Source organism: Podarcis bocagei (assembly GCF_964188305.1).
Source record: "Podarcis bocagei genome assembly, chromosome: Z".
Classification (NCBI taxonomy): Eukaryota; Metazoa; Chordata; class Lepidosauria; order Squamata; family Lacertidae; genus Podarcis; species Podarcis bocagei.
The window spans coordinates 46,290,386-46,316,443 of record NC_138140.1 but is presented as its reverse complement, the minus strand read 5'-3'; the positions used below and the strand labels follow the sequence as shown (position 1 = coordinate 46,316,443).

The 26,058-nt window shown below is 49.2% G+C and overlaps 1 long non-coding RNA gene across 2 annotated transcripts in view; it reads right to left on the bottom strand.

Annotated features, from left to right (window-relative positions):
* The window catches only part of LOC308578603, a 74,920-nt gene that overhangs the window by 27,031 nt on the left and 21,831 nt on the right, over window positions 1-26,058 (bottom strand). Inside the window, exon 3 of one of the 2 annotated variants that reach the window (XR_014004024.1) lies at window positions 13,224-13,897. The exons of the other annotated variant lie outside the window; for it this stretch is intronic. This is a non-coding gene — a long non-coding RNA (uncharacterized lncRNA). Of the gene's footprint in view, window positions 1-13,223; window positions 13,898-26,058 lie in introns of those variants that run through there. 2 annotated transcript variants of the gene reach the window in all.

Sequence of the window (26,058 nt, the reverse complement as noted above, 5' to 3'; positions counted from 1 at the left end):
GCTTTGATCACTATGAGCATAGCTTTAGCACTGCACTTCCCTCTACTGTAGTTAAGCTTATTGAATTGATTGCAGCAGGAGAAGTTATAAGTCATTCTACTTTTTATAGCCACTGTTTCATTCTAGTGGAGAGGAGAAAAAGAACTTTCCTTTTTGGAATGGTGGTAAGCAGATTGTGTCAGGAGCCAAACTTGTTTTTGGTTTATATCAGAGGCACAGATAGAGTAGTAACTTCACAATTCTTTCTAGAATTTATGAAACAACAGGTAATATAGGGGGACACAAAGCACTGACGCAACAGGATAAATGGGCCTACAGGTTTTCTTTTTCCATGTGGCTTCATAGCCCCTGTATGCTTCTTCTCTATCTGCAACACACAGTGAACCTCTCACTCTGTTGAACTCTGGTCTCCTCTCACCCTTAAGTACAGCATTGGGATGCAACACTGAATTTCTGTGTTCCAGACACTCTGTTTCTGTTTAGGTTCGGAAACCTCATTTCCTAACACTATTCTCCACCTGTATGACGCACTACCAAAATGCTCTATGTACTCCCCCTTTTGTCCTTAGCCTTTTACAGTGCTTTTTTTCCTTAAAAAAAGTTTAGGGGTACTCTCATTTTGACTCAAGAAAATCACCATTTTATACTTCAAATCGGGAAAATAAATACAGTAAATGGACAAAAGTACAAAGATTCACAAAATGTTTAGGGGTATGTGTACCACTGCGTACCTCCAGAAAAAGAGCACTGGCCTTTTACTCAGTTCTTTCCTGCTCATTTTTTTTCATAGCTCCCTCATAGATCTGCACTGCAACCACTCTGCTTCCACTCTACACACACACACTTGTATAACAATGTTGCATCCATTCCTTAATCTTTCTCCCTGCCAGCTGCACACACACTCCTCCCTTTCATGCTCTCATTCCCATCTGTTGGAACACCCACCCACCCATCCTTCTTAACTCGCCCTTCTTTACTCAATCTTTCATCTTCACTGTATCAGTCACTCGAAGGCTTCTCTGCTTCTCAACCCTGCTCACTTCCTGTCTCAGCTGTACTCTCACATGCCCTCTCTTTCTTCTTCCAATTCCTTTGCTTTCCATACTGGCTTTTCCATATTCCCACTGCTTGCACAAACCTCCACGGCTTTATCTCTCAGCCTGACAGGCCTGGAGGCTCGGTTGGCATTTCTTATCTGCTCACCTATTTCTAGGATGCTTGGCTCAGCATCACAGAGCCATACTTGTCTCCTGGACCTCCTGGAGGACATTGAAACCCTTCACAGTGGGATTGAGACTACATTATGCCAGCAATTTTATCTTAAAAGTACTATAGTTAATCCTTTAGAAGTCCATAGTCTTAAACACTAGTGGCAATAGTCTTCTAACAAGTGGAGGAGAGGGAAAAAATTACAGAAGTGCTATCCAATGAACCATTGGTTCCTTATTCTCATTGTGTGGACAGGCAGAGTCCCCCAGATCCCAAGCGCGCCCCCCGTCATGTGGAATAACGACTCAAGACAATGTGCTATGGGATTAAATTGGCCACAACTTTATTAAATTTCAAATGAGGATAGACCTTGGCTCAGGCATTGGGCGTTATCCCTCCCCAGTCCCCAGCCGGGGACCTAAGGAGCATCAGGGTTATCCGGGGGGGGGGGGAATGGGCCAGCTCTGGAGAACATATATTCAAGCAGAGATATCCGCCCCTGTTACGCCGCCGCCGCAGGGGAGAGCAATGACGACCTCTCAACGTGCGGTCAAAGCCTCCCTTCAGAAACCCCGTTAACGGGGAACCCTGGTATCGCAGCTGCAAAGAGGAAGATAGACTAAAGAATTCCACCCAAGGCCTGATACCACCAAAGTTGTGACGTTTTGCTACGGGAAAGGTGAAACCTGCCAGTGCAGGGAAATTCCTTTCCGGCCCTTTAACAGCGACCTTGACGTAGCAGCGCCCGCATACCTGTGAAGAAAAGTTAACCTGCAAAATAAGACTTAAGTGAGGGTGGGTAGGGTGGGAGAAGCTCTGGAGCCAAGTGAGGATTCCCAGGTAAGATCCTCCCTCTATTTTGTGGGCAGGTAGTTCCTCCCCTACCTGGCCTGGTCTCCTTGGCAACGCTTCCCCCAAGTGGGATTGAACAACTGACTGAGGTAGGCAGAGACCTCCTATGCTGATGGAGCCACTCCAGATCCAGGGGCTGCGTGCGTCCACGCAAAGGGCGCCCCCCGTTTTATGCGGGGAGCGGTCATTCCCACCTAATCCATGAAGCCTGCAGATGCCATGGTTAAAAACAGTTAGGGTTGATATTATCGGATCAGCTGCAGAGGGCCATTGGAAGCTGCTCATATATGCTGGTGCTGGTGCTGGAACTGGTAATTCTGTCATCTGAGGTACACTGAGCCCCATGTTCTGTCATATTGGGCAAAACAAGAAGAGATCTATGGATGCAGAAAGGGAAATGGTGTGATCTGACAAAACCAATATCTTCTCTCTATACAAATCCCATTTACTGAAGCAAACATGTATCAAAACCCAAAAAATCTAGTCCACATTTTAAGTGGTGAGAATGACTGATTCTTTTACTGCTTAGGAAAATTCAACCATGTGTAATCCAATCAAGTCAGATTGCCTCAATTTCTGAAGCAGTATGTGGCCTACAATATTTTTAAAGCTGATTTACCATTGCATCCATGTGTATGTTTTTGTATTAAGGGTGTGCGTGGGTGTCAAGATTTGCCTTGTATCTGTATTTGTGCTCTGTTTAAAAACAAATAAATTGATTTTCCTCTGAGCTGCTGTGTACTTTGTTTCAATTTATGATTCTAGCAGCAAATAGCTAAAACATTATTATTATTATTATTATTATTATTATTATTATTATTATTATTATTACTACTACTACTACTACTACTACTACTACTACTACCACCACCACCACTACTATGTCATCTTTTAATACATTAGAAGCATGAAACTGGCTAGAAAAATGTTTGGACCTGTAGATGACAAGGGAGTCAAAGGTGAGCTAAATATAGAAAAGGAGATTGCAGAGAAGCAGAACATATTATACTCATCTGTTTTCACTGAAGAGATAACTTTCTTAGGAAGTCAGGAAAATATTGTAGGCAAGAGACAAAAGCATAGGCCTCAGTGAGAAATAAACATAAATATAAAGATTGTTGGGTCAAGATGGTGTGGCATCTGAATATAGACTGCATTTTTAATCAAGGCTTATATTGGCTTATATCTTGATCAGGTTCCTAAATTAAATGGGCTTAGATTTTCAAATGTTTCATGCCAGGCAGGAAGACTAGCTGTTTAAAGAACACAGGCAATGTCTTCCTCCTAGACAAGGGGCCCCTTGATTTATAGCAGAAAACAATTCTCAAAGTCGTAAAAGCTGGAATTACAGGCTGAAGAGCAAGGCTACACAGACCCTACATAATTAATAGTTGGTAAACAGTAAAATAATACCAATGTGCCTCCCAGTAAAATGAGCCAGATCTTCTTTCTAAGGTTAAAGACCAAATGGAGAAGCATTTAGCTGGCAGAAAGAGAGCATTTTTGGGAAGTCCTTTTTAAAAGCTGTTTCTTTCTTAAACTGAGAAAGTTAGAGGGCAATAAATGTTGGGAAGAGCTAATGGGAAAAGCAGCTGGCTGAAGGGGGGGGTGTAAACTGAAGAGGCTTCTTTTAAAGCGGTTTTTTACTGTGTTCCTTTTTACTGAGTTCCTTTTCTACTTTACAAAGGCCTTATTCCTTTTAAAAGGCTACCTATGTTATGTATTAAATATATTTGCTTAAATGTAATTATGCAAAGGATTTAACAAATGCTAAATTCTTATTTCATATAATTGTAAGAGTTGTATTTATCCTGAAATTAAGTCAGCCACCAGTCTAGCCCCCCTGCCAGACAGGAAGACGCCATCCAAGCAGTCCTGATATATAGCTGTCAGGCATTTGTTTAGAAACCTTCAAATGAAGGAGATCTTTCAATGTTGATGTGAAACTCAAGATCCTTGACATATGTTTAAGATAAAAATTTAAGATTAACCATTTGTTTTAGAAGGCAATAGGGCAAGGAGGGCAAGAGGTGAGCTGGTAATTAAGATTCCTTGTTGAGACACATGTAAGATATATTACTACTTATTTGTCATTTATAGATGTAACAATATATAGCTCTTTGTGTTCCATATAAGGACAGGAGGATATGGGTGTATCTTTTAGGATTGGTTATAGCAATCAGCCAATAGGAAATCCAACCAGGCTGATTGGACAGAGGCAGCCACAGGAGGAGCAAAGGGGGCTGGATTAAGGGAATATAAGTGCTGGCCATAATGGCAGGAGGCCAGGCCAGAGCTTGGTAACCATATACCACTGTGCCTCTCATTTATTTGTCTGACAAATAAATAATTATTTTAATTTCTCTATTGCTGCGTTGAATATTTCATTCCAGCTAAGCGTTAACCACAAGCAGGGTGCTACAATGGCATCATCCAAGAGTTTGTAAAGAACTCAAAAGTGAAATTGCTGGTACAGTGATACCTCGGGTTACAGACGCTTCAGGTTACAGACTCCGCTAACCCAGAAATATTACCTCAGGTTAATAACTTTGCTTCGGGATGAGAAAAGAAATCGCGCAGTGGCGGCGCAGCAGCAGCGGGAGGCCCCATTAGCTAAAATGGTACCTCAGGTTAAGAACAGTTTCAGGTTAAGAACGGGCCTCCAGAACGAATTAAGTTCTTAACCCAAGGTACCACAGTATTCTGACACACACACACACAGAAAAACTTGTTCTTAAAAATGGCTTCCATGACTGAAGTTAGAAAAGTAGCCAATGAAAGGATTTACTTTTTTAATGGACCCGGGGGAATCCTGGAAATTACAGGCCTAATATCTATTTCAAGGAAAGCAGTATTATTGGTAAAATTCAAGCTGAATAGCAATTCAAGCTGAAACAGAATTTGGGACAGAGAAAATGAAGTATTTTCATCACACCATGCACAGTTCAGCCATTTGCTGCCCCACGGTGTAGTAAGGGAAAACCTGGGCAGTTTTAAAGTGGAAGATTTGGCTGAGTATAGGAGATAGTGTGCTTCTAATCATGCAGACGTAGAATATTATCAGGTGGGCTCTGATGAGGGCCTTTCATGGTGGACCCTGGACCTTCTGACTCTTCTCTATTTTAAAGCGTAAAATAAAACTTTACTCAGTGCAAAGCTAAGCCATGTGTGCTCCAAAACCCACCCCTCATGGAAATAAAGACACAGCGGAGACAAAATTTAGTTTAAATGTTAATGGGCAAATTTTGGCCACAACTTTATTGAATACACAAATGTGACTGGTATTGACTTAGGCATTGGTATCAAAACTATAACTGGCTCCTGCCCTACCCTGCAGGAAGCCTGGAAGGGTAAACAACCAGCAGGGAGACCGAGACCCCCAGATTCCTTTAATGGAATACCCTATGCATTGGAGGGGCAGGTGATGGCCACACCTCCCCTCCTCACATTCCCCTAAACCAATGCCTAACCGCCAAACCTTACAAAGTTGTCACGATTGCTAAGAGGTAGGCAAAAACCAAGTGGCCACAGCTAATCTGCTACATTGGGGAAAATTCCTACCCAGCCCCCATTCCAAAACAGGTTTCCAACCGAAGTCCAAAACAAGGCCAAACACGACCTAATTAATGGGCGGGTGGGCGGGTGTTCAGTAGGCGAAGCAAAATTGCACTGCAAAATAGATACCCCCAACCTTTGCCGATTGGCTAAAGACCAGTGGCATAACTGTGGCACCACCGGCTTGGAGCACGGCAAGCCCCGCCCACAAGCTGGTTGGGGAAGAGTTTCAGGAGGCGAGCACAACATGGACCTTCTGTTAGGGGGCTCCAACTTACCATTTTAATTTTCTAGTGGCATCTACATATGCAAATCAGCATATGTGCATTCTATTCAGATTTCTTTCATGGGCCGTGTTCTTTGCGTCTTTTAAACATCTAACTGTGCCCCTGTATGTAAAATATTTCAGAGACATAAATAATGAACATATATAATGAAACCAATGCACATTGCGACACATTTCTTAACAAAATTGGAAGCTCCTAAGGCCAAGAATGAACAGCTACAGAAGTACAATTCCCCAAGAAATTAGCTGGTTATATAATTATCATCCAGTCATTTGAGAAAAGGGCCACAGCTCAGTTGCAGAGCATCTGCTTTGCCTACAGAGGTTTCCAAGTTCAATCCCCAAAATCTCCAGGTAGAGTTGTGATAGTTCCCTGCCTGGAACCCTAGAGAGCTGCTCCCGGTTAGGGTTTATCCACACTTACCTGTGGTGGAAAGGTAACTGTGGACAGTACTAGATAGAGCAATGATCTGATTCAGTACAAGGCATCTTCCTATCTTCCTAAGACATAAAAACAGAATTATTAGATTATTCTTTTTGATTGTTGGCATGAATGAAGTGAATGAGTGAATGAAGGAGTGTGCCTTTGGGGGTGAGGTCAAACTGTTTGAAGGTTGCAGCACTTGCTGTGGTTGTAGAGACTGCTATAGGAGAGGCATGTTTTGTTGCAGCTGGGGCAGATGAAGACATCTGCTTCTGCGGATGCAAATGCACTGTGGCATTTATTTTCTCTGTGCTCCTCCCAGTGGTCATCCCTCCTCTGGTCACTGCTATGGATGCACAACCTGACTGTCTGACTCCAGGCATTGCAGTCATCTGCAAGGTGAGGCTGATGTTGCCAGCCTTCATGGCACTTTTACAGACATTTTTGTAATGCAGGGTCAGTTTCCCAGTGGGCCTGGTGCCTGAAGCCAGCTCCCCGTAAAGCATGTCTTTGGGGATCCTGCCATCCTGCCTTCTGTGGAAATGACCAAGCCAGCATAGATGTCGCTGAGAAAGGACTATGGAGAATGTGGGCTTGAGAGAGAGCTTCTTTGTCTGAAACTCTGTTCTGCCATGTGACACTCAAAATCTTCCTGACAGGTCACATGTGGAAGGCATTGAGGCAGCAGTCCTGGAAGATATACGTTGCCCATGTCTCACTACCATAAAACAGTGTGCAAGAGGAAGCCATGGAGGTATGTCATGAGGAAGGAACTGAAGCCAGATGTCAGCACTTCTGTTGAGTTCTGCCCTGTCCCAGGGCTTTACCGCATGCCTGAGAGTTGATGGCATCCTTCAGCCAGGTAGAGTCTGAATACTCTCAATTGCTCATTATATTCGCTCTGGTTTTTCCTATCCTCTCTTTTATTTTATACTTAGGGTTTTATTTTATTGGTAAAGTGTTATTCATCCACTCACACCCTGGTCTCATCCACTCATGCACTCAAAGTCTCTCAAAAGTGGAAAAGTCACTCATTCCAATAATAAATACGTAGCACGATTTGTAAAGACAATTAAACAGGGAATTTTTACAGAAGATGAATGACGGAAAGTAATGGTTGTTTCAGTGGGCCAAATCTGTCTCCTACAAAAACAACAATAATATGAGATCCATCCCTATCGTGTCAATGGATGGACTGCTGTAATTTGTCTTTAGTCATTCCCAGAGATAATGGATCAAGCATACTTTTAGAGAAAGCTACCTCCAGAATTCATTGTACCTTGCAGAAGGAAGGTGACTTTCAATAGTTTTGAACTTTTTCTACCTTACATTAAGAGCTGATGAAATATTTGTGCCAACACACCACATGCAACTCTAATGTTAGCTCTGGGATTCAATAACAAGTCTAAATCCATCATGGTTTTGAATTTCCTATATTTTTTGTAAGTATGCATTAGGAACTATCCTGCAGAATGATCCATAATGGAACAGCAACTTCTGAGCAATCACTCAACCTGATTCACTGAAGGACTAGTGGAAGAGGGAAATGTTTTGACAGAGATCAAGTGTGCCCTTATTAGTCTCCTCTAAAAAAAACCCACAAAAAACAAAAAGCATCCATTTTATCTGTCCACAAACCAAGCTTTTCAAGTAGCGAAACAGCAATGAAAAATAGTTGCACATCAGGGATGGAAAATATTCGTGGACACACACAGAAACCTCCAGCTTATATTGATGTGGTATCACATGCAGCTGCAATGGCCAAGAATCCATAATCTAATGGATGCCTTGAAATGATTAGCTTTGCTTTTTCAAGGAACAGATCAAAAGCATTTGGAGATCCCTGTTTAGGTAGCATGTGGGCATTGTGAAGCTGCAATCTGATTTTTCATTGATCTGCCAATAGGGTATAATGTATTGGATATGAGAGAAAGAATTCTAGGTTCAAATCCACAATCAAAAGTTAAGCTAACTGTGTAAACTTGAACCAGTCATCATCTCCCAGTGATCATGATTAATACCGTGTTTATACCTTATACAGTGGTACCTCGGGTTACATATGCTTCAGGTTACAGACTCCGCTAACCCAGAAATAGTACCTTGAGTTAAGAACTTTGCTTCAGGATGAGAACAGAAATCGTGCAGCGGCGGCACAGCACCAGCAGGAGGCCCCATTAGCTAAAGTGGTGCTTCAGGTTAAGAACAATTTCAGGTTAAGAACGGACCTCCAGAACGAATTAAGTTCTTAACCCGAGGTACCACTGTAGTTCCTTGGAGGAACACTAAACCATAAATAATTCTGATATTATCAAATCTTTCTCCCTTCTTTGTCTTTGTTTTTCTGCTGAATAGAGCTTCAGTTTCCAGGATGCTTTGCAGGAAACCATAACCATCAAAAGTGCTATACATTTATAATTCCTTTTGCTTGCCTAGATGGAAGGTGCATGAGTGTGAAGGAGTGTGAAGGAACTACCCCACTTTTGCATCTGGCTATGCCCCACCAAGGGACGCGGGTGGCGCTGTGGGTAAAACCTCAGCGCCTAGGATTTGCCGATCGTATGGTCGACGGTTCGAATCCCCGTGACGGGGTGAGCTCCCGTCGTTTGGTCCCAGCTCCTGCCAACCTAGCAGTTCGAAAGCACCCCCGGGTACAAGTAGATAAATAGGGACCGCTTTATAGCGGGAAGGTAAGCGGCGTTTCCATGTGCTGTGCTGGCTCGCCAGATGCGGCTTGTCACGCTGGCCACGTGACCCGGAAGTGTCTGCGGACAGCGCTGGCTCCCGGCCTCTAGAGTGAGATGAGTGCACAACGCTAGAGTCTGTCAAGACTGGCCCGTACGGGCAGGGGTACCTTTACCTTTACCTTTATGCCCTCCCAAGGGCATATGGCCCACAGAGAGTTGCTCAGGGTGGAATGTGGCCCTTGAGATGTAAAGTGCAAGGGAAAGACATGGCAAAATTCATTGTCATATCATCTGTTTTGCATGCAGGAGGTCCCAGGTTCCATTCCTGACACCTTTTAGGCAGAGATCCCCTGCCTAAAAAACATGGTTAGCATAGACATTACTGAGCTATGTGGGCCAATGGCCTGACTCAGTATAAGGCAGTTTCCTATGTTCCTAAATTGTCCCCAACTTATCTGGATCTTTGGAATGATAAAACAGAGCAAATTCTTATGACCTTATCAGATCTATATGGCCTTTTAAGGGAACTTCTGAGCATTGAGAAAGGATTTGTTTCTGCTGCATTCCATGTGTGGGTTTGTTCAAAGCACAATCAATGTATCTAACAGCACGAGTTTTCTGTTTTGCTTTATAAATCATGCCCTTTATAGCTTCATCTAACTTGCTGTTCTCCAGGCCGCGAGGAGGTAGGTTCACAGTGTGATGCCAAAAAGATTTCTGGGGGTGGGGGTGGGGGAATCTATGCAGAATAGATAATGTGATTTTAAAAGTTGAGAAAATCATATTACAGAATAAAATTATGCCAGTGAACAATAGGCACCATTGGACTTTTGATATGCATTTATATCCCATTTGAATTTCCAAGCGGAAATTGCCACAAAAACAATTGCATATAATCAGCCTGGCATACAAATTGGATCACAGCCCCCAGCATTGATTTGTAAGGCTTCCCAAAAAGCATGTGGATTATAATGATATTGCAATTAGAGATTTGAAACACAACCATACATCAGAGAAAATGTAAGATATTTTATCAGCATTTTACCTGCTAGCTAAAGACAGATTAATGAGTTGTTTATAGCAATCAGATACAAAGTATGTTTTCACCCTGAAAGCCAAAGCACAGTGAATCAAACGCGTACAAAGTCCTGATCTCGGAGCATTCATTATTACACATTCTTTGCAAAACACCATTCATGTTGCAACACTTTAAAGAGCAAGAGAAAGAAGTAAGCTTCTCCTCTGTGGGATTTGCAGTTTAGGGATCTGACTAGCCATGTAAGATGATGCATATCAGGGTATATATATATATATATATATATATATATATATATATATATATATATATAAATTTGACATGGAGTCTGGACTCCAAACGCATTTGGAATACTGTGTGCAGTTCTGGTTGTCTTACCTCAAAAAGGATATTGTAGGGATGGGAAGGGTTCAGAAAATGGCAACCAACATGAACAAGGGGATGGAAAAGTTCCCTCTGATGAAAATTTGCAGCATTTGGGACTTTTAGTTTAGAGCTGTGGTGGCCAAACTTGGCCTACCAGCTGTTTTGGGACTACAGTTCCCATCATCTCTGGCCACTGGTCGTGTTAGCAAGGGATGATGGGAGTTGTAGTCCAAAAACAGCTGGAGGGCCAAGTTTGGCTACCACTAGTTTAGAGAAAAGGGAAGTTAGAGTTGACATGACAGACATTTGTAAAATTATGTGAGGCATGGAGAAAGGGGATAGCACATTCTCTCATAACACTAAAATTTCTGGGCATTCAATGAAGCTGGATGTTAGAAGATTCAGGGTGTATCAAAGGAAGGAAGTATTCTTCACACAGCACTATGGAAATCGCTCTCACAGTCGGCAGCGATGGCCACAAACTTGGATTTCTTTCAAATACGATTAGACAAATTCAGTGCATAGTAGGATAAAGATATCCACTTAAAAGGCATGTTGGAAAAGGGAGGCCTTCAATAGATGCTACAATTTAAAAAACAACATAGGGTTGGAATACACATGAAATAAGCTGGTGTCTGTAGAAGGTCATTTCCTTCAGGCTGAAGTGTTGATATGGTATATAAGGATGAAATGATCCTATTCTGTTCTTTTGTGTCATCTGCAAAAATGATAAGTATCCCTCCCATGCCCTCATCCAGGTCATTTCTAAAAAACATTGACCAGTGCAGGGTCTAGAGCAGAACCCTGTGACATTCTATTCAAGACACAGCTTTACTCCGGAGTTTTTTCTCTGAACTTCAGAACAGCCATCTTTGCTTCCATGATCTTAATAATATCTCTACAGAGGATTGTACACTGAACCAAATGAGCTAATAAACACAACAAGAGGCAATGAACAGGAACTTTATTAGCAATGCCTTCTAGTCTCCATGCAATCAGAGAAAATAGTCTTGACTTTCTTAAACAAGGTCATAATTGACATTCTGCAAAGAAAATCCAGGTGATACTAATGGCTTGTATGACAGTTGAAAGAATTTAGAAGTGCATGCACAGCAATCCAAAAAGTAACAGAGGCTGACTAAGTGTAACATTGTAGAGACATAACCATCCCATACCCCAATGACTGGATTTATGTCCACCAATTACATCTATGTTGAGGCTTATTACTTTGGTAGAGGTATGATATCCAGAAAGTATTTCTGCAGTAAATGGATGCATCAAATTCTTACCAAACTCACTGGGAGATAATGTTTTGGTGTATTCTCATATCAACGTGACAGCCAATACATAAATGACAGCCAATGCAGATGACTTCCCAGTCAAAAGTGTTAGGGAAGTGTTGGGGTAGAATTGACCTGTCTTGGCATATACCGTATTTTTCGCCCTATAAGACGCACTTTTCCCCCTCCAAAAACTAAGGGGAAATCTGGGTGCGTCCTATGGGGCGAATGCAGGCTTTTGCTGAAGCCTGGAGAGCGAGAGGGGCCCGTGCGCACCGACCCCTCTCGCTCTCCAGGCTTCAGGAAGCTATCCCAAGTCTTGCAAGCCCGGCGGGATGTCCCGCGGGCTCGCAAGGCTTGCGGGCAGCAGCCTGCACCCAAAAGCTGGGGACAGCGGGGAGGCGCAGAGCCGCCACCCCGCTATTCCCCAACCTGAACTGGAGGCTGGCGGGGGGAGAAGCAAGCCTGCTTCTCCCCCCGCCAGCCCCACAAGCTCGGGGGATAGGGGGATGGCGAAGCGCCACCATCCCGCTATTCCCCGACCTGATCTGAAGGCTGGGGGTGGGAGAAGCAAGCCTGCTTCTCCCCCCCCCGCCAGCCCCACAACCTCCAGATCAGGTCGGGGAATAGCGGGATGGCGGCGCTCCGCCACCCCCCTATTCCCCGACCTGATCTGGAGGCTGGGGGTGGGAGAAGCAAGCCTGCTTCTCCCCCCGCCAGCCCCACAACCTCCAGATCAGGTCGGGGAATAGCGGGATGGCGGCGCTCCACCATCCCCCTATTCCCCGACCTGATCTGGAGGCTGGGGGTGGGAGAAGCAAGCCTGCTTCTCCCCCCCCCCCGCCAGCCCCACAAGCTCGGAGGATAGGGGGATGGCGAAGCGCCACCATCCCGCTATTCCCCGACCTGATCTGGAGGCTGGGGGTGGGAGAAGCAAGCCTGCTTCTCCCCCCGCCAGCCCCACAACCTCCAGATCAGGTCGGGGAATAGCGGGATGGCGGCGCTCCGCCATCCCCCTATTCCCCGACCTGATCTGGAGGCTGGGGGTGGGAGAAGCAAGCCTGCTTCTCCCCCCGCCAGCCCCACAACCTCCAGATCAGGTCGGGGAATAGCGGGATGGCGGCGCTCCGCCATCCCCCTATTCCCTGACCTGATCTGGAGGCTGGGGGGGGGAGAAGCAAGCCTGCTTCTCCCCCCCGCCAGCCCCACAAGCTCGCGGGATAGCGGGCCAAGCTGTCCCTGAAGGCAGAAGAGGGAGACGGAGCACTCCATCTCCCTCTTCTAGCTTGGGATGGTTGCGCAAAGCCTCTGCAGGGCAGCGCAGTGCGCTGCCCCACAGAGGCTTGGGAGGCTGTCCCTGAAGGCAGAAGAGGGAGACGAAGTGCTCCGTCTCCCTCTTCCAGCTTGGGGATGGCTGCGCAAACCTGGGGGGAAATCAAATTTTTTCCTTTGATTTCCCCCCCCCCCCCAAAAAAAAATAGGTGCGGCCTATGGGCCGGTGCGTCCTATAGGGCAAAAAATACGGTATAGCCCTGCTCTTCCTCCCTCCTTTTGCATTGTAGGCTTGCCAGTCACCTATTGATGGGGCTGAGTATGTATTTTGAAGAGATCCCCCAATTGCTCCCCATTTTACTTACTACACACTGTTGGGAGTAATTTTAAGAGTGGTGTAATTTCTTAATCTGGCCTTTGGTCTAGGCAGGAAAAAAGGCTTTAGATCTGGGGATCTTTAATCCTGAGGCATTGTGAGATAAGGGCACTCTGGCATTTCCCTACACCATCTGCTTAGTGAGTGACAGGGTTGCTTTATGGGCTGGGCATGCACATTGGGGTGAATGCCAAGCTAGTGGGGCCATGATGTCTTTGTCTGGTTCACAAACCCAGGGCTCAGGTAGCAAGGAGAGAAAAATTCTTCCAGTCCTTCCTGCAAGGCACAGGTTGTGATTTCCATTGCCTCAGGAGTTGGGAGGGAGATGTCAGGAGACCAGGCTACCGTCTTGATAACACAGCACTCAAGTCGTAATTAGCTGGAAGATTTATTGCAATACAAACATTTAAGCCTTGGACGTCTAACTGAACATCTGTGGCTTATGAATCAGTTGACCCTTCTGAAGAATGCTTCCTGGTTCTGCAGAAGGGTTGAGCTTGGACTGCCATCACACAAACCCCAAGGAAGACTCAAGATACCACTCCAAGTTGGGGAATCTGCAGAGAAAACCAATTAAACTAACAATTCAATCAAGCTCAACCCTTCATGTATGGATGCAGGTTGCAGTTACCCGGTGGTTAGAGGGAAATCACTCTTTGCCTGTTCAGAGATTGCTTTTCTATATTAGTGTCTTTTATGTTTCATGTATGGATGCAGGTTGCAGTTACCCGGTGGTTAGAGGGAAATCACTCTTTGCCTGTTCAGAGATTGCTTTTCTATATTAGTGTCTTTTATGTTTCATGATTCCACCCTGGAGCTAAGTGGTGGAGATCACTGAAATAATAATAATAATAATAATAATAATAATAATAATAATAATAATAATAATAATTTATTTATACCCCGCCCATCTGGCTGAGTTTCCCCAGCCACTCTGGGCGGCTCCCAATCAGTGTTAAAAACAGTACAGCGTTACATATTAAAAACTTCTCTGAACAGGGCTGCCTTAAGATGTCTTCTGAATGTCAGGTAATTATTTATCTCTTTGACATCTGATGGGAGGGCGTTCCACAGGGCGGGCGCCACTACCAAGAAGGCCCTCTGTCTGGTTCCCTGTAGCCTCACTTCTCGCAATGAGGGAACTGCCAGAAGGCCCTTGGCACTGGATCTCAGTGTCCGGGCTGAACGATGGGGGTGGAGACGCTCCTTCAGGTATACAGGACCGAGGCCGTTTAGGGCTTTAAAGGTCAGCACCAACACTTTGAATCGTGCTCGGAAACGTACTGGGAGCCAATGCAGATCTCTCAGAACCGGTGTTATGTGGTCCTGGCGGCCACTCCCAGTCACCAGTCTAGCTGCCGCATTCTGGATTAATTGCAGTTTCTGGGTCACCTTCAAAGGTAGCCCCACGTAGAGCGTGTTGCAGTAGTCCAAGCGTGAGATAACTAGAGCATGCAAAACTCTGTCAAGACAGTTCGCGGGCAGGTAGGGTCTTAGCCTGCGTACCAGGTGGAGCTGGTAAATAGCTGCCCTGGACACAGAGTTAACCTTCGCCTCCATGGACAGCTGTGAGTCCAAAATGACTACCAGGCTGTGCACCTGGTCCTTCAGGGGCACAGTTACCCCATTCAAGACCAGGGAATCCCCCACACCAACCAGCTCCCTGTCCCCCCAAAACAGTACTTCTGTCTTGTCAGGATTCATCCTCAATCTGTTAGCCGCCATCCATCCTCCAACCGCCTCCAGGCACTCACACAGGACCTTCACCGCCTTCACTGGTTCTGATTTAAAGGAGAGGTAGAGCTGGGTGTCATCTGCATACTGATGAACACCCAGTCCAAACCCCCTGATGATCTCTCCCAGCGGCTTCATATAGATAAAAAAAAGCATGGGGGAGAGGACAGAACCCTGAGGCACCCCACAAGTGAGAGCCCAGGGGTCTGAACACTCATCCCCCACCACCACTTTCTGGACACGGCCCAGGAGGAAGGAGCGGAACCACTGTATGACAGTGCCCCCAGCTCCCAGCCCCTCTAGATGGTCCAGAAGGATGTTATGATCGATGGTGTCAAAGGCCGCTGAGAGATCCAGCAGAACTAGGAAACAGCTCTCACCTTTGTCCCTAGCCCGCCGGAGATCATCAACCAGCGCGACCAAGGCAGTTTCAGTCCCATGGTGAGGCCTGAATCCCAATTGGAAGGGATCCAAATGGTCCGTTTCCTCCAGGCGTGCTTGGAGTTGTTCAGCAACCACCCGCTCAATCACCTTGCCCAAGATTGGCAGATGTGAGACTGGGCGATAGTTGGCCAAATTGGCCGGGTCTAAAGATGTTTTTTTAAGAAGCGGTTTAATGACCGCCTCTTTCAGTGTGTCTGGGAAGGCTCCCTCACAGAGGGAAGCATTCACCACCCAGCAGAGCCCATCACCCAGCCCTTCCTGGCTCGCTTTTATCAGCCAGGATGGGCAAGGATCAAGGAGACAGGTGGTCGGTTTCACTTGTCCAAGCAGCCTGTACACATCCTCGGAGGTAACAGATTGGAATTGATCCCATGTAACAGGACCAGACAGAACTCTAGCACTCTCCCGCCCTGGCCCTGCTCCCACGGTGGAGTCTACCTCCTTCTGAATCTGAGCGATTTTATCTGAAAAAAACTTTGCAAAAGCATTGCAGGAGATCTTGTGGTCCCTACCAGGCCCCGGTGGTACAGGTGGTTCCGATAGATTGCGAACCACCTGAAAAAGTCTCCTGCTGCTGTTTTCTGCAGATGCAATGGAGGCAGCGAAGAAGGCGCTCTTCACCGTCGCCATTGCCACTTGGTAGGCTCGACGTTGAGCTCTAGCCCGTGTCCGGTCTGATTCAGGATGAGTTTTCCACCACCGGCGCTCTAGCTGTCTCAACGATTGTTTCATCACCCTCAGCTCCGGGGAAAACCACGGGGCTGTCCGGGCTCCATGCAATCGGAGAGGGGGCTTCAGAGCCAGTCAGTCAATAGCCCTGGTTAACTCCGCATTCCAGCGTGCCACCAGGGAATCAGCTGAAAGGCCATCAACTTGGGATAAAGCATCCCCTACCACTCTCTGGAAGCCAATTGGCTCCATTAAGTGGCATGGGCGGACCATCCCAATCGGTCCCACCTCCCTGCAGAGGGGAAGGGTTGCGGAGAAGTCCAGTTGCACCAGGAAGTGATCTGACCATGGCACTTCTTTTGCTTTGCTTTTAGTTAGTGTCAGATCACCAACATCCATAGAGGTGAACACTAAGTCTAAGGCACGTCTACGGCTATGAGTTGGGCCAAACTTATTCAGGGACAGCCCCATGGAGGCCATGCTTTCCACGAAGTCCTGAGAGGCCCCTTGTAAGGTCGTGTCGGCATGGATGTTAAAATCCCCCAGGACAACCAAGCTAGTTGTCTCCAGGAGCATATCCGCCACGACCTGAAGCAGCTCGGGCAGGGAATCCTTGGTGCAGCGGGGAGGTTGGTACACCAGTAGGAATCTTGTACTGCCCCTATTGCCCAACTTCCAGAACATGCACTCAGAAAACTGGGTCTTCCCAATAGGACGCCTGGTGCAGACTAATGACTTCCTAAAAATCACTGCACCCCCCCTCCCCACCCACATGACCTGGGTTGCTGTGCGTAAGAGAAACTGGTAGGCAAGCAGCGGCAAGGACAGGCCCATCTGCTTCATCCAACCAGGTCTCTGTCACACATGCCAGGTCAAATCCTCCATCCACAATCAGGTCGTGGATGGCAGTGGTTTTATTCATCATTGACCTGGCATTGCACAGCAACACTTTCAGGTCCAGACCTGGAGGCAGGGATAGTCCTCAAACAACGACTAAACCTGCCTCCTCGGTAATGACATGGTCTGGTCTTAGCATAACTCCTCCTCCTGCCCGTGATCACTGAGATCGGGTCTCCCAATACATCCCTCCCTGTGGAACCTGCCCCACCCAATCTATTGGCTGAGGCCCACTCCCAGGCAGCCATGACCCTTCCCCTTAAAAAGCAAATACAAACTATATAATAATTTAACAGAATAATAATAATAATAATAATAATAATAATAATAATAATAATAATAATAAAACAGAACAGAACAAAACAAAACAAAACAAGAAACAATAGCGCTGATTAAATTCTTATCCCACCCCAAGCAAAAATAAAATAATGAAATAATATAATATTTTAAAAAACAACAACTACCATTTAAGGTGCTGCAAATTAAAAGCAATTAAAACATTTAAAACCATTTTGTCCATTGCTGCCGGTAGCTGCTCAGGCCTCTAAACTGTAGTGGTAGTGCAGGCCCCACCCCCTAGGCCGGATGGAGTTGGCAGGAGAGGGAGTGGTCTTCCCAGCACTCACACAAGCAGCAACAGCAGCAGTCATAATTCAAGCCCTGAAGATGGCTGTTGCTGAGGTGGAACAATCCTGTGCAACACATACAAAACCCAAGCATGTGGTTAGGGATTATCAGTTCATGTCTCAGAAGCTACTCTTCCATGGAAAACCTCATCTATTATTGATTTCACTTGCCAGCAAAGCAAAATAAAACAGGTACAGTCAAATTCACCAATAGTATTCTCTACAGGTTGCATTCTGGAGACAAAGAAGGATAGTCAATGCTAGTCTACTCACAATAGACCCACTGATGTCAATGGGAATGACTAACTTGGGTTCATTAATTTCTATGGGTTTGCTCTGGGTACAATTAATTGAATGCAACCCAGAGGCTTGACTGATCTTCAAGGGTGATTATGTGTCCTGCTTTACAAAGGACAGTCCCCCCCCCATCTGAAGATCTCTCAGAAAATTTCTTCTGTCTTCAAATATTTGTTCAGTCCAAATCCAGTTTAAAGATGAAGAACATCCTAAGCAGACACAGTGGCGACCTGGTCAGTCTTCATCAATAGGATTATATTTATTGTATTTCCATTTATTTATTTATTTCTGTATAAATTATTATACATTTATTTATGTACCGTATTTTTCGCCCTATAAGACGCACTTTTTTCCCTCCAAAAATGAAGGGGGAATCTGGGTGCGTCCTATGGGGCGAATGCAGGCTTTCGCTGAAGCCTGGAGAGCGAGAGGGGTCCGTGCGCACCGACCCCTCTCGCTCTCCAGGCTTCAGGAAGCTATCCCAAGTCTTGCAAGCCCGGCGGGATGTCCCGCGGTGTGCTGGTCCCGGGGGTAAGGTACCGTGAGTGTAGCAGAGTCCACACGAAGAGGAGCGAGGTCTGATGCAGAGAGCCGGGCGGGGAACAGGAACACTGGAACAGGAGGCTGAGCAGGCAACAGGAACACCGGATGGTCGGGAACAGGAGGCCGAGCAGGGAACAGGAGTACTGGATAGTCAGGAACAGGAAGCCGAGCAGGGAACAGGAGTACCGGATAGTCAGGAACAGGGGGCCGAGCAGGGATCAGGAACACAGGAAGGTCCGAAGCCAACAACGACGTTGCTCCCGCAACCTGGGGCCGGGATGACTGGGCTTTTATCCTCTTCTAAGGTCAGGGGCGGTCCCGACCCCCAGGAGCCCCGCCTACTCTGGCCTTAAGGCGAGCACTCCTCCTGGGGGCAACTAGTTCCCTTCGCCTCTCTGCCCTAAGCCTCTGCAGATCAGGAGAGGCCGAAGGGTTACTGGGCCCTGGAGGAGGCTCACCTGTGGCCACTGAGTCATCAGGCCCCTCTGGGGCCAGGAGGACTTCACCTGGGACCAGCTCCTGCTGCACTGCCACAGGTGCAGGCTCTTCAGCCTCTAGGCCTTGCCCCAGTTCAGCCGGCCCTGGAGGCGGGGACTCCTGTGCAGGCTGGGATTCCTCTGTTTCATCCTCCGAATCGGAATCCCAGGCCATCACACCATCCCCCCTCCCAGGCCCCCCCCTCAACCAAGGGTCCGGACCCGGCTTGCCGGGGTACGTCGCATGGAACTCTCGGAGGCAGGCAGGTGCGTGGACGTTGGCCGCTGGTTCCCAGGAACGGTCCTCCGGTCCGTACCCCTTCCAGTCAATGAGATACTGTAGCTTTCCCCTGCGGTATCGGGAGTCCAGGATGCGTTCCACCTCGTACTCAGGCTCTCCCCGAACCAACACTGGCTGCGGTTGGGGACGGTTCGGGTGGAACTCGTCGGGTGGGGCCACAGGACTCAAAAGGGACCTGTGGAAGACCGGGTGAACCTTCAGGGTTGCGGGTAACCGGAGACGGAATGCCACAGGAGAGACTTGGTCCACGATAGGGAACGGGCCGGTGAAGCGGGCGTCCAACTTCCGCGAAGGTCGAGAGGGGTGGAGATGGCGAGTGGAGAGCCAAACCAGGTCACCGACGCGAAGTTCCGGCCCCACCTGGCGGTGGCGGTCGGCCTGGGCTTTGTACGCTTCCTTGGCCTGGTGCAGTTGCTCCACCAAAAGCTGTTGCTGGGACTGGAGCTCTTGAAGCCACTCCGTCACTGCCGGGACCGCGGATGCCGGCAGCACCTCTGGAAACAGCCGTGGATGATAACCATAGCTGGCCTGGAACGGGGTCTGCTGGGTGGACGCATTCACCGCATTGTTATAGGCGAACTCCGCCAATGCCAGGTGGTCGACCCAGTCATCCTGCTGGTAACTGCAGTAACACCGGAGGTACTGCTCTAGCACCGCGTTCGCCCGTTCCGTCTGGCCATCGGTCTGTGGGTGATAGGCTGACGAGAGGCAGACCTCTGTCCCGAGGGTCTGGTGTAATGCTCGCCAGAACCGGGATGTGAACTGAACGCCCCGGTCGGACACCACGCGCTCAGGTAGTCCATGCAGGCGGAAGACATGCTGAAGGTACAGCTGCGCAGTTTCCTTGGCTGTGGGTACAGATGGACAAGGAGCGCAGTGTACCATCTTGGTGAAATGGTCGGAGAAAACCAGAAGGCAGGTACAGCCACGAGACGAGGGTAAGTCCACTACAAAGTCCAACGAAACCGTGTGCCAAGGGCGCGGTGGAACTGGCAATGGCTGAAGTAGGCCGGGGGGTCGCCCGGTAGGACCCTTGGCGCGACGGCAGACATCACAACCAGCAACGTAGCGAGCCACGTCAGCCTTCAGGCGGGGCCACCAAAACTCCCGACTGACCAAATGGGTGGTCCGATACCGTCCAAAGTGCCCCGCTGCTGGGGCATCATGGGCCATCCGGAGAACCTCCAGTCGTAGTGGCCCTGGCGGGACGTACAGACGACCGTGGTGCAGCAGCAGGCCCTGATGCAGGACCAGCCCCGGATATTGTGGACTGGACCCTTCAGCCAGCTCCCGGAGACGATCCTGGGCCCAAGCGTCGCCCCGCTGCTGTTCCCGCACCCGAACCTGCAGTGGCTGCGCCTCCTGGGTGGCCAGGAATGCAGCCGGAGGTAGAATCGTGGTGGGTTCTGCTTGCTGTACCGTGTCTGTGTTGTCTTCAGGTTTCCGGGACAGGGCATCCGCCTTCTGATTCTGAGAGCTAGGGATGTAGCGGATCCGAAACTGGAACCGGGAAAAGAACAACGCCCACCGGATCTGTCTTTGGTTCAGCTTGCGGGTGGTCTGGAGGTACTCCAGGTTCCGGTGGTCGGTTCTCACCTCCACCGGATGTCGTGCCCCCTCAAGATGGTGGCGCCAGACCTCAAAGGCTACCTTGATGGCCAGTAGTTCCCGCTCCCACACAATATAGTTACGCTCCGCCGGGAGGAGCTGGCGGGAATAGAAGGCGCAGGGTAAAAGTGGCGCTTCCGGTCCGTGCTGCTGAGACAAGACGGCACCGAGAGCCGTACTGGAGGCGTCAGTCTCTACCACAAAGGGTCGAGAAGGATCCAGATGTTGCAAGATTGGCGCTCTCTGGAAACAGGCCTTCAACCCTTGAAACGCCTCCTCCGCCTCCTTGTCCCAGGAAAACGGCGTCTTGGGGCGCAGTAGTCGGGTCAACGGGGTGGTGCGGTGAGCATAGTCCGCAATGAAGGTTCGGTAATAGTTGGCAAACCCCAGGAAACGCTGTAGGTCCTTGCGGTTCCGAGGTGCCGCCCATTCTCGAACCGCTGCCACCTTCCCAGGATCCATCTGCACCCCACCTGGTGAGAGTCGGTGACCCAGGAAGTCCACTGACCGCTGATGAAACTCGCACTTGCTGAGCTTTGCATACAGACGATGCTCGCGCAAGCGCTGCAGCACGGTCCGGACATGGCCTTCGTGGCACGCCGGGTCACGGGAGTAAACCAGAATGTCATCCAAGTACACCACCACGTACTTGTCTAGCAAGTCCTGGAACACGTGGTTGATGTACCGTTGGAACACAGCAGGCGCGTTGCACAAACCAAAGGGCATAACCAGGTATTCGAACTGTCCGTACCGGGTCCCAAATGCGGTCTTCCACTCATCCCCGGCGCGGATCCGAATCAAATTGTAGGCACCCCGGAGGTCTAGCTTGGTGAACACCTGCGCCCCTTGCACCCGCTCCAGTAACTCCGAAATAAGGGGCAAAGGGTACCGGTCCGGGATGGTGATTTTGTTCAGGGCCCGGTAATCATGGCAAAGGCGGAGCTCCCCACATTTCTTTTTAACAAAGAGCACTGACGCAGCAGTGGGCGAGGTAGAAGGCCTAATGAACCCACGCTCCAGGTTCTTGCGCAAGAAGTCCTGTAAAGCCTCGCGCTCTGGCTCTGTTAACGAGTATAAGCGACTCACCGGTAGAGGCGCTCCGGGCTGGAGGTCTATGCCACAGTCAAAGGACCGATGCGGCGGCAGCTGGTCTGCCCCCCGTTCCTCAAACACGTCGTGATAGTCCCGGTATTCAGCGGGGAGCGTTGCAGCAACCTCCTCAGTGGGCGCAGCTGCTAGCATCTCAGTCTCAGCAGGAGAACTGGGGTCTGGGAAGTGTACAGTCCGTTTGACCCAGTCAATCCGCACATTGTGAGCCTCCAGCCAGTCCATCCCAAGCACCAGGGGGAACCGGGGCATGGAGGCAATATCCAGAGTTCGCATCTCACGGTGCTGCTGGAGGCACAGGACCAGGGGCTGGGTCTCCTGAGTGACGGCACCCGAACGCAGGGGCTGTCCGTCGATTGCCTCCACCTGCACCGGTTCTGGCTTGTTCCGAAGTGGCACCCGATGCTGGGCAGCAAAAGCAGCGTCCATATAAGAGCGGGTTGCGCCCGAATCCACCAGCGCATGGGTAAGAATCCATGGCCCTCCTGGAGGGTATAGATGTACCGGAACCATAAGGTGTTGTAATTCAATTGGTGCGGCCCCATTCTGTGCTGTTTGGGACCCCAGGTAGCCAGGGCCACCAGCTACTGGGGTTTGGTGGTTTCCCTGCGGCTGGCGTTTCTCAGGACAGGACCTTGCATAGTGTCCGCTTCCGCCACAATAGAGACAAAGATTCCCCTCCCGACGCCGCAACTTCTCTGCGGGGGAGAGGCGTGGCCGCACTGCCCCAAGCTGCATAGGTTCCTCCAATGACTTAGCTGGGCCCGTGGGGCTGCTGGTAGACACTGGGGCCAAGAACTGGAGGTGCCGCGGTCCCGAGCCTGACGCCGGTCCTCTAGCCGATCGTCAATCTGTAGACTCCATTGGATAAGGGTGTCTAGCGTGGTGGGGCGTTCCATCGTGGCCAGCTGGTCCAGTACCTCATCTGAAAGCCCCTCGAGATACTGGTCCCGGAGAGCCGAGTCGTTCCAGGTCAAGTCCTGTGCCAGCAGCCGGAATTCTGTGGTGTATGCGGCCACCGTGGACTTGCCCTGTCTCAACCGCCGAATCGCCCGGTTGGCTTGACTCCCTTTCTGGGGGTTGCCGAACGTGGCCTCCAAACGATTGCAAAACCCCGTATAGTCTGCCAGCAAGGGGGAGTCTTGCCTGAGTAGCGGCAACGCCCACTTGGCCGCCTGGTCCTTTAACAAACTAATCAAAAAGTGCACCTTGGTGCGGTCGTCAGGAAAGTTCCAGGCTCGCCCCTGAATATATAGCTTGGCCTGGGCCAGGAACATAGGAAAGCTGGCCGGGGCTCCATCAAATTTCTCAGGCAAAGCCACTGGGTACTTGCCAGGAGTCGGGGCGTCGGCCCCAGGAGCCGGTAGGGCTTCTAAGTGTTGCTGAAGTGCCACGACCTGGTTCTCCTGGGCCAAAGTCACCAGTGCAGCCGCCTGGTCCTCCATGGCCTCTGGCTCTTCCCGAACGCACCCCTACGAAGGGGGAGTGCGGGTGTGGCGGGAGCAAACTGTGCTGGTCCCGGGGGTAAGGTACCGTGAGTGTAGCAGAGTCCACACGAAGAGGAGCGAGGTCTGATGCAGAGAGCCGGGTGGGGAACAGGAACACTGGAACAGGAGGCTGAGCAGGCAACAGGAACACCGGATGGTCGGGAACAGGAGGCCGAGCAGGGAACAGGAGTACTGGATAGTCAGGAACAGGAAGCCGAGCAGGGAACAGGAGTACCGGATAGTCAGGAACAGGGGGCCGAGCAGGGATCAGGAACACAGGAAGGTCCGAAGCCAACAACGACGTTGCTCCCGCAACCTGGGGCCGGGATGACTGGGCTTTTATCCTCTTCTAAGGTCAGGGGCGGTCCCGACCCCCAGGAGCCCCGCCTACTCTGGCCTTAAGGCGAGCACTCCTCCTGGGGGCAACTAGTTCCCTTCGCCTCTCTGCCCTAAGCCTCTGCAGATCAGGAGAGGCCGAAGGGTTACTGGGCCCTGGAGGAGGCTCACCTGTGGCCACTGAGTCATCAGGCCCCTCTGGGGCCAGGAGGACTTCACCTGGGACCAGCTCCTGCTGCACTGCCACAGGTGCAGGCTCTTCAGCCTCTAGGCCTTGCCCCAGTTCAGCCGGCCCTGGAGGCGGGGACTCCTGTGCAGGCTGGGATTCCTCTGTTTCATCCTCCGAATCGGAATCCCAGGCCATCACACGCGGGCTCGCAAGGCTTGCGGGCAGCAGCCTGCACCCCAAAGCTGGGGACAGCGGGGAGGCGCAGAGCCGCCACCCCGCTATTCCCCGACCTGAACTGGAGGCTGGCGGGGGGAGAAGCAAGCCTGCTTCTCCCCCCGCCAGCCCCACAAGCTCGGGGGATAGGGGGATGGCGGAGCGCCGCCATCCCGCTATTCCCCGACCTGATCGGGAGGCTGGCGGGGGGAGAAGCAAGCCTGCTTCTCCCCCCCGCCAGCCCCACAACCTCCAGATCAGGTCGGGGAATAGCGGGATGGCGGCGCTCCACCATCCCCCTATTCCCCGACCTGATCTGGAGGCTGGGGGTGGGAGAAGCAAGCCTGCTCCCCCCCGCCAGCCCCACAAGCTCGGGGGATAGGGGGATGGCGAAGCGCCACCATCCCGCTATTCCCCGACCTGATCTGGAGGCTGGGGGTGGGAGAAGCAAGCCTGCTTCTCCCCCCCACCAGCCCCACAAGCTCGGGGGATAGCGGGCCAAGCTGTCCCTGAAGGCAGAAGAGGGAGACGGAGCACTCCATCTCCCTCTTCTAGCTTGGGATGGTTGCGCAAAGCCTCTGCAGGGCAGCGCAGTGCGCTGCCCCTCAGAGGCTTGGGAGGCTGTCCCTGAAGGCAGAAGAGGGAGACGAAGTGCTCCGTCTCCCTCTTCTAGCTTGGGGATGGCTGCGCAAACCTGGGGGGAAATCAAATTTTTTCCTTTGATTTCCCCCCCCCAAAAAATAGGTGCGTCCTATGGGCCGGTGCGTCCTATAGGGCGAAAAATACGGTATATATTAGCACATGCAAATCTTAATTCCATGTTGTCCTCATTTATCCATATGCATTTCCTCTCCCCCCCTTTTTTTGACCATGCATAAGAGGCCACACAATAGACTTCAAAAGGCCACCCCCCCACACACACACAACATGAGATGCTGAGTCCTAGGCACCTGACCATGGGGTGAAATGACATTAAATTATGCACCCCAAAGACCAGACTGAGGTTGATTTCAAAAGGCAGTTCAAACTGGAAAAACTTTTAAATTAGAAAAATATATATGAAATATTTGATGGATATTTTTGTGCTAACTAATATAAGCATAATAACATTTATATATTTTTTTAAAAAAAATACTCTTGCAAAGAGGCATTTCCATTTAAGCTGCTGAATTTAGAATCCCATCCAAAAATGGGATGGAAATTATATCCAGTCTCTTTTATTATTGTCCTCATTCTCTGACTTCCCTTATGCTTATCACAAGCCACAGTAAAACTTGAAAGCCACATTATCACCTTATTTCCTTGCAAGAGCAAAGATAGTCCATAAATTACCCTGGCGTTCCAGCAGATTGCATTACTGATTGTGTACTGAAAAAGTCCTGGAGCTACCCTCCCTTGTGTATGTACACACACACACACACAGCACCTCTGCTGGAACTGCACTGGACTTCAGGGTTCATGCACTTAAACATTAGAACTTAAAAAGTAGACTATTACACAAACTCATTAAAATTTAACTAACTATAAGTAATGGATTTACCCTAAGAGAGTTTACACATCCTTTCTATTATCTTATGTGGAGGTTTCTTAACCTCTTAACTTCACAGTCCATCCTATGACACTCTGTCCATCAACATGCCCTTTTGAGAGTTCTTTCAAAACCTTTGAAGCACAAGCTAGCATACTGGGAGTTAAAATTTCCAACACTCTAACATGATGATTTAATTCAGCGTTAATGAAAAGTTCAACATTATTGTCATTAGAACAAACTTCATTACCAATTTGCAATTGATCAGTTTAAGTATCTATTA